The sequence below is a fragment of the Pituophis catenifer genome, unplaced genomic scaffold (assembly GCF_029215685.1).
Source record: "Pituophis catenifer annectens isolate HBS135680 unplaced genomic scaffold, rPitCat1.0.hap2 SCAF_4, whole genome shotgun sequence".
Taxonomy (NCBI): Eukaryota; Metazoa; Chordata; class Lepidosauria; order Squamata; family Colubridae; genus Pituophis; species Pituophis catenifer.
Window position 1 is genome coordinate 52,426,931 of NW_027256884.1, and position 9,911 is coordinate 52,436,841.

The window sequence follows — 9,911 nt, forward strand, 5'->3', positions numbered from 1 at the left end:
GGATATCTTTTTTAGAAAGAGTCAGGCTGTGTGGAAAAATGGCTTCAAAACAAACAAAGTCAGCTAAAGCTGATGGGGGAGGGCTCCCCCACTCATAAACCAAAAGAGCAGCCTTTGAGTTCACAGACACAGACCCAAACACAAGAATCTGGATTTAATGATTTGAAGGAATTTATTGCTGGGGCTTTAGATCAGAAATTTGAAAAATCACAGCAGGAATTTAAAGAGATGGTTCAAGAAAAATATGACAAGATGAAAAGGGAAATACTGACAGCTGTGACTGGTTTGTCAGAAGTAGTGCTCCAAGTTGATAAGAAAGTGGAACATCCTAGCTCAGAAGTGGAATCTAAAATGAAGGAAGCTGATAAAAAAATTTCTAATGTTGATAATAAAACGCAAAGGCTTGAAAATGAAGTTACAATGATGCAATTCAGATTTATGGAGTTTGCTGTGAGACTCAGAGGTATAAAAGAGAACAATAGAGAAGACCTGAGAAGGGTTTGTGCTGATGCTCTGGCTGTTATGTTAAAGGTTGACCCTGAGGAGATTTTTTGCAAAATTGATAAGGTCTATAGAGTGAATTCTTGGGTGGCAAGGCAAAGGCAACTGCCTAGAGATGTGGTGATCTACTTTACAGATAGAAGAATAAGAAATGATATTTTGCAAAAATCTTTTGTTTCTACTATTCAAGTGGATGGAAGAGAGATTGGGATCTACAAAGAATTGCCACCTAAGATGTTGAGAGATAGAAAAGATTTTGGATTTTTGGTGACTGAATTAAAGAAACAACAAATCCCATTCAGATGGGACACTCCAGTTGGTATAATATTGAGGTATCAAGGAGAGAGATATTGATTAAATACTCTTCAAAAAGCAGAAGAATTTTATTTCAGTGTTTTTAAACCTGGTGCAGCATCTCGACGTACTTCCTCGGTGTTAGCCATAGTGGAGGGTGAGAAGGATATGCAATTTGAACAAGAGCTTGAAGAGCAGAGGAAACAGACGGAGAGGGAGGCACTAGAGACTCAAGGAGTGGCAGGGGGCCTACCCTTGTTGGATCCTCCTTTAGAGTTTTCAATTGAACCACCTAAAAATACAAGAGAAGTGGCAGCGGATCTTGATTTGATGTTGCATAGTGCTAAAGATCAGCGTATTACTCAAGCAGCTTATAAACAATTTTTAGAGAAACAACATCAGAGTTCAAAGTTACCACAAGACGAACAGGGAGTCAATGGTAAAGCACAAAAATCTGAAGCTATGGGAGGAGCTAAGCCGAAGACTATTAGTGTGGAACAGAAACTTCAGCAAATGCTCTTATCGCTTCAAGACCCCACAAATGACAATTAAGTTTTTATCTTGGAATGTGAATGGATTGAATTCACCACAGAAAAGGAGGAAGATATTTCATTATTTGAGACAATTTAATAATGATGTTATTTGCTTACAGGAAACTCATATTAGAATACAAGATCAAAAATATTTGATAAATTCTAGATTAGGAACACAGTTTATAGCTTCAAACTCGGAAAAAAAAATGGTGTAGTGATTTATACAAATAAAAGATTGCTAACAAAAATTATAGAAGCAGATGATTGTGGAAGATATATAGCAATAGAACTTCTTACAGATAATGGCCCAATCTTGGTGATTGGAATTTATGCTCCTAATCAGCAACAAGAAAAAAATTATAAATTACTGCATTCTAAAATACTACAATGGGACTATAGATCTATCCTACTTATGGGAGATTGGAATGGAGTAATAGATCCTAAAATAGATAAGAAGAGCTTATCAGTTGTTGTTGTTTTATTTGAAAGAAGACTTGGAACTGAAAGATATATGGAGAGTGCATAAACCAAAAGAATTGGACTTTACTTTTTTTTCAGATAGACACAGATCCTTCTCTAGCATTGATTTTATTTTACTCACAGTTGACTTGCTTTTAAAAACAAAGATATTTCCGAGGACTTTATCTGACCACAGCCCAGTATGGATAGAGATAGAAATAGAAATGGGAAAGAAAGAAGATCTTGGAGAGTAAATGAAAATTTATTTAGATATGAAAAAAATGTAAATGAACTTAAAAAACAAATGAAGGAATTTTTTGAAATGAATTTGAATAAGGGTACCCCTATTGAAACTGTTTGGGATGCGAGCAAGGCTTATATGGGCGGGGGGGTACTGATTTATATGAACTCTAAACATAAATCAAATTGACAAAGAAAAAGCTTAGAATTGGAAGGGGAGATAAAGAAAAAAGAGCAGTTACTTATAAAAAATCCAACAGATGAAAAATTACAAGGAGTTATAAAACTTTTGAAAGATCAATTCCATATGCTCACAGCGGAACAAGCAGCAACTAATTTACAATTTGCGAAACACAATACATTTTGTAATGCCAATAAACCGGGCAGGTGGTTGGCTTGCACATTGAGGAAACAGCAGAGTACTCAGACTATTGGGAGTATTGAGTATAAAGGGAAGGAAATATTTCAACAAAAACTAATTAAAGAAGCCTTTCTAGATTATTATACCAAACTATATGCTAAAGATGATATACAGAATGAACTTATAAATAAATACCTAGAAGAAAAAAGAGTTATCATTTCATTTTTAATCATTTTATTAAATTTGTATACCGCCCTACTCCCGAAGGACTCAGGGCGGTGAACAGCCATAAAATAAAACATATAAATACAAAATTTAAAATAGAGATAAAACAAATTAAATAAATTGGCTGAACCGTTTTAAAACCCCAATAATTTAAAACCAAATTTAAAATTCCCATTTAAAAGAGGAAAAGTTTATGTCAGGCCGGCTTGCTGGAATAGGAACGTCTTAAGCGTGCGACGGAAGGTACGCAGATCCGGAATCCTCCGTATCTCGGGGGGAAGCTCGTTCCAGATAGTAGGTGCCCCCACAGAGAAGGCTCTCCCCCTGGGGGCCGACATTGTTTGGCCGACGGCACCTGGAGGAGCCCCTCTCTATGGGAGCGTACTGGTTGGTGGGAGGCTATTGGTGGTAGCAGGCGGTCCCGTAAATAACCAGGTCCTAAGCCATGGAGCGCTCTAAAGGTGATGACCAAAACCTTGAAGCGCACTCGGAAGACCACCGGGAGCCAGTGCAGCTCGCGCAGGAGAGGCGTTACATGGGAGTGCCACGTCGCTCCCATCACCACCCGCGCGGCCGCACTCTGCGCCAGTTGGAGCCTCCGGGTGCTCCTCAAGGGGAGCCCCATGTAGAGAGCGTTACAATAGTCCAGACGGGAGGTGACAAGGGCATGAGTGACCGTGCGTAACGAGTCCCGATCCAGAAAGGGACGCAACTGGCGAATCAGGCGAACCTGATGAAAAATCCTCCCAGTCACGGCCGTCAAGTGCTCTTCTAAAGACAGCCGTGAATCCAGGAGGACGCTCAAGTTGCGAACCCTCTCCGTGGGGGCCAATGCTTCGCCCCCAATAGTCAGCGATGGCACCAGCTGACTATATCGGGACGTCGGAAACCACAGCCACTCGGTCTTGGATGGGTTGAGTCTGAGCCTGTTTCTCCCCATCCAGATCCGTACGGCCTCCAGGCACCGGGACATTACTTCAAGGGCATCGTTGGGGTGGTCTGGGGTGGAGATGTACAGCTGGGTGTCGTCAGCGTACTGATGGTACTCCACCCCGAAACCACGGATGATCTCGCCCAACGGCTTCACATAAATGTTGAACAAAAGGGGTGAGAGGACCGATCCTTGTGGCACCCCACATATAAGGGGCCTCGGGGTCAACCTCTGCCCCCCTGTCAACACAGACTGCGACCGGTCAGAGAGAAAGGAGGAGAACCACCGTAATACGGTGCCTCCCACCCCCAACCCTTCCAACCGGTGCAGCATGATACCATGGTCGATGGTATCAAAAGCCGCTGAGAGATCTAATAGGACCAGGATAGAGGAACAACCTCTGTCCTGAGCCCTCCAGAGATCATCCACCAATGCGACCAATGCCGTTTCCGTGCTGTACCCAGGCCTGAAGCCCGACTGGAACGGATCTAGATACGTCGTTTCATCCAGGTACCGGGGAAATTGTCGTGCCACCACACTCTCAACAACCTTCGCCACAAAGCGAAGGTTGGAGACTGGACGATAATTAGCCAATATTGCCGGGTCCAGGGAAGGCTTCTTGAGGAGAGGTCTCACCACCGCCTCTTTCAAGGCGGTGGGAAAGACACCCTCACTCAATGAAGCATTTATAATCCCCTGGAGCCAGCCTCGCGTCACCTCCCGGGAAGCCAGCACTAACCAGGAGGGGCACGGGTCCAACAAACATGTGGTCGCATTCAGTCTACCCAGAATCCTGTCCACGTCCTCAGGGGTCACAGAGTCAAACTCATCCCAGATAATATTCTCAGGACCTGCCTCCGTCATCCCCACTGGATCCCAGTCGGAGTCCAGATCTTCCCGAATCTGAGTGATTTTGTCATACAGATACTGAACAAAGTCCTCGGCTCTTCCCTCCAAGGGGTCCTCCCTCGCTTCCTGGTGGAGCAGGGAGCGGGTCACCCTAAACAGGGCGGCCGGGCGGTTATCTGATGACGCAATAAGAGCAGCAAGATGAGTACATTTCGCTACTTTTATCGCCACTAGGTAATTCTTAATATGAGATCTTACCAGTGTCCGGTCAGATTCAGTGCGATTGGCCCTCCAACTACTCTCTAGGCGTCTTTTCCAGCGCTTCATCTCCCTCAGCTCCTCAGTAAACCAAGGAGCCAGGTGAGATCGGCGCCGGGTCAGAGGCCGCAAAGGCACGACTCAATCCAGAGCTCCAGCGGCCGCCCTATCCCAGGTGGCCACTAAGTCTCCAGTCGAGGCGTGAGCCAGGACCTCAGGCATTGGCCCAAGCTCCGTCTGGAACCTATCAGGTTCCATCAGGCGCCTGGGGCGGTACCATCTTATCGATTCCGCCTCCCTGCGGCGGGGAGCAGCGGTTCGAAGATCAAGGCGAAGGAGAGAGTGATCCGACCATGACAAGGGCTCGATGACTATGTCCGCTATCTCGAGATCACTCAGCCACTGTCCAGAGACAAAAATCAAGTCCAGTGTGTTTCCCCCCATGTGCGTAGGGCCATGAATTAGCTGGGTCAGATCCATAGCCGTCATGGAAGCCATGAACTCCCGAGCCACCTCAGACGTCTCACCCACGGACGGCAGGTTGAAATCCCCCATGACCATAAGTCTGGGGGTATCAACCGCCACCGCGGCGATAACGTTGAGTAGCTCGGGCAGGGCTGCTGCCACGTGGCAGGGAGCCAGGTACGTGATCAGCAAACCCATCTGAACCCCATGACCCCACTTCACAAGGAGGGTCTCACAACCGGCCGTCTGAGGAACAGTGGCCTCCCTCGGCCTAAAACCTTCTCTAATAATAACCGCTTCTCCCCCGCCCCTCCCTTGATACCTCGGTTGATGGAATGTGTGGAAGCCTGGTGGGCACATTTCTACCAGAGGGACCCCTCCCTCCAGGCCCAACCAGGTAATACCTGCCAGGTCCGCTCCCCCCTCCTGAACAAGATCACAAATGAGGGGGGCTTTATTTACTGCGGACCTGGCATTGCACAACATCAGCCGAAGGCCCGGGCCCTGAGGGTCTGTGCAACCTGGAGTGGAGCCTTGGGGGCCGGAGCACGCTACCGCATGGAGACAGCGGGTGCGCGCTCCCTTAACATGATATGGCCCCCTGCTCCTGCCATATCTACCCCTCCCCCTCACAGTACCGATGGTAAAAACACAATCTGGACAAGCTCGACCCCCCCATTTCCTCCGGAACTCCCCTCCCCCGCCGCGTATAGTGGCCAGGCCTGACCTTCCCCTTGGTGGGTTATCCCCCGAACCCACTACCCTAGTTCCAATTTTACCCCCCCCCCCCGGGACCCCTAAAAATTTTTCCAAAAATTTACATAAAAAAACCCTCAACCCCCTCTTCACCGCATGCCACCTCTCTGGGTTCCAAGACCCATCATTGAGGTAGGCCTTCGATAACGTGGAGGGCCAGGCTTGCGAGAGGGGGGAGTCTCGCAATGCAAGAAGCTGTGCCCTTCGGTACATCTAAGCTCTGAGGTAGTGATAAGGTATGGCCCAGGGTTCCATGATAGTCCAAATTGTCCTGAAAAAAAGGCAGGTTGACCATAAGCGGAAGAGTCTCCACTGTCCTCTCACGGCAGTGGGGGAGTCCAACGTTCCAACCAATTCGAGGGTAATCGTCCAACCAGCCTCTCACGATGGTTAGCCAACTAGCCATGGGGAAGATGGTACATCCCATCGGTAGTGAAACAATGATAGAAACTGGCTCCGTTCGTCCTCCTGTAAGCTGCCATTTTTCATACAGCCAGCGTGCTAGATAACAAACAGAGCCAGGTCCAAAGTCTCCAGAAGAAAGTAAGCTGTCCACAATATTCATACAGGTAGCGTATAGATGGATAATACAGGCAAGCAGATAGAGGAAAATAAGTGGGAGCCACCTCCATTGAGCAGAAACCGGCAGGGCAAGCATGTTAATCATAGGGCCTGATAATGGCCCAACTAGGACGGGGGGGGGAGGGGGGGAGAGAGGGTTAACCAGGGCTGCGCAATAACTCCAACAGCCCCTCCACCCTCATTAAACCCCCCCCTCGAGTCTTCCAGGTCTTTCAACCATCCTATATGCCCAGTCCTAGCCCCCCGAGATGGTTATAAAGGAGGCCTCGCCATGGGAGCTAAAGTTTGGGAATTACCCCAGAGCCCCATGGCTGCCCGAAGTTGCCAATGTTTAAAATTCAGAGATGGAGGCTCCCTCCTCGCGTTCTTCGGCTACACGACTCCAGCCGTCCCAATGGCTGCTACAACGGCGGAGGCGGAGGCGCTGGCATCATCGCGGGCTCCACCAACATCTTCCATTCACCCTCACCTCCTTCGACGTCCACTTCCTTCCCCCCGGCGTCTACCTCCACTGCTCCGACGCAGGGGGGGTGCAGTCCGCGACGACGCCAGCGTCCCCACCGCAGCCATCGCACCAACCATCCAAACATAGCCGAAGGCTGGCCGTTTCTGTTCCTCCATCGCCGCCGCTGCCGCCGCCGCCCATGGATCACAAACGCCGCCCTTCTCATGGCGGCCTCGGAACAGCTGTTCGTCGGAGCGTCGGAGCGTCGGTGCCACGCTGTTATCGGCACCTTAGAGAGCCCAAAAAGCTCTCAATCGACCGGCTAGAAGCACGCCTGCCGGGCAGGGGGTCCCAGATGGTCAAACGACCCCCCCCGGAGACCCTCACAAGCCAAGACCCCATCTCTATCACAGCGAGCCTAGAGCCGGGTCGCTCTATAAAAATTTAGTTATAAAAATGTCTAATGATCAAAAGGAAAGAACGAGTTTACCAATAACAGCTGAGGAGATTATTGTTGCTATTAAACAACTGAAAACAGCTAAAGCTCCAGGAACGGATGGTTTAACTGCGGTGTACTATAAAACTTTGCAAGCAGAAATGATTGAACATCTTAAAGACTTATTTTGTAGCATACAACAAGGGGGGAAAATACCCCCTTCATGGAAAGCAGCTTTTGTTTCTTTGATACCAAAAGAGGAGGCAGGCTCTACAAAACCGGAAAATTTTAGACCAATATCTCTCCTGAATATGGATTATAAAATCTTTGCGAAAGTATTAGCCAACAGATTAATGCCAGTTATTCAAGAGGTGATTCATCATGATCAAGCAGGATTTATAGAAGGCAGATACATGAAGGATAATGTGAGGCAAATTATAGACTTATTGGAATATCTTGAGAAGAATAAACAGATCTCTGCAGTGCTGGCGTTTTTGGATGCGGAGAAGGCCTTTGATCGAGTGAATTGGAACTTTCTATTAAAGACTTTAAAAAAGATGGATTTTGGGGATCAGTTTCTACAGGCGGTTTCAGCAATTTATCAAGAGCAAACAGCACAAATTATTATTAATGGAAGCTTAACTACAAACTTTAGTATAGAAAAAGGCACAAGACAAGGTTGTCCGTTATCCCCGTTGTTGTTTATTCTAACCTTAGAAGTCTTGTTGAATACAATACGGGACTCGAATACTTTGAAGGGAATAGTGATAAGGCAAGAGGATTACAGAACAAGGGCATTTGCAGATGATCTGGTTGTTACCCTAACGCAGCCAATTGAATCAATAATTCAGATGAAAGACATTATAGAAGAATATGTATGGTATCAGGATTTAGACTGAATCAGAAAAAAACCAAGATGATAGTTAAAAATATGACAGTTGATCAAAAGAAGGAACTGGAAAGGAAGGCAGGCTTTGAAATAGTATCAAAAGTGAGATATCTAGGAGTTCAAGTTGCAGATTCAAATATAAAACTGTTTCAAAATAACTATGAGGTGTTGTGGCGAAAGGTACAAAAGGATATGGAAACCTGGAAAAAACTGCAGCTGTCTCTACTTGGAAGAATAGCAGCAGTTAAAATGAATGTTCTACCTAGATTTTTATTTTTGTTCCAAATGATTCCGGTGCTTAAAAATGATAAATATTTGACTGAATGGCAAAAAGGAGTGAATAAGTTTGTTTGGAATGAGAAAAAGCCAAGAGTCAAACTGAAAATTATGCAAGATGTTCGTGAAAGGGGTGGTCTTAAACTTCCAAACCTGAGATTATATTATGAAGCTGCAGCGTTTACACAAGCAAGTGATTGGTTTGGAAGGACAAAGACTGGAATATTGAATATAGAAAGCCACGATCTTGAATTTGGTTGGCATGCATACTTATTTTATGAAAACAAGGTGGACAAAGTATTTAATAACCATATACTTAGAAGCTCCTTGATGAGAGTATGGAAGAAACACCGATTCAAATGGGATTACAAAATACCGTTGTGGTTGGATCTTGGTCACATTATACGGAATATAAATATAAAGTCATTCGGGGGGGTTTTATATAAAGAAGTACTTTTTAATGACGTGGGCAGATGGCAACTAAAGACATTGAACGCACTGTTGGAAGAAGGGATTAATTTAACTTGGTTACAGTATAATCAACTTCAATTGAGATGGAGAGAAGATCAAAAAACCAGTTTAATGTTGCATGAAGAAGAATTGATATATTTACTATAAATAATATATTCAACCTAAATTATTTTTTCTTAGTGTGGAACCCTGCACAATTTGAAATACTTTGGGGTTTATCTTGCTCTTACAAAATCATATAAAAACTAATACTTTGTGTTATACAACACCCAAACGTATTTTTAAAAAGCAGGTATATTAGAAAAGGTTTACATTTTATATATGAGCAACTGCATTTTGTAAGGTGAACTATTCATGTAGCTAAGCAATTTTCTAAGTTACTGTACATGTCTAAAGTTGTGTAGATTGTTTAAATAATACATATACATACAATTTATAATAAACTAGTCATTATTTAATACTTACAAACAGAACTTTTTAATTGTGCAAAACATGCAAGGAAATCAGCATATAAAACTTATTTGGAATGTATTTTTTTTCTTACAATCCATTAGCATCTGGCAAAAGTGAAATGCTAAACCTCCATTCCAAGACTGTATTTTTATTCTTTTCTCTCCTACTTCTACTTTTTTTTCTTTCTTATACCTTGCTGACCCAAAAGGGAATAGTGTGATATATTGTAAACGTATACTTGCATTGTTTTGGATAATGTAAAATGTGTTCTTTTGCTACATACTTAGAAATATGAAGTGATTCCAATTACATACTGCATTTTAGTCCAAGCATGTTTTTTAGAACCAAAGAGCTACCTGAGAAGGGATTAGAATCTGCCGTTCCCATTATTGACTTTGTCTGGCCTCCAAAACTAAGCAAAGGCAGATTTAGTAAATGTTTTGACAGAATACCAGTTCTGTAAACTGGACTGGGCAATCAGAAAACA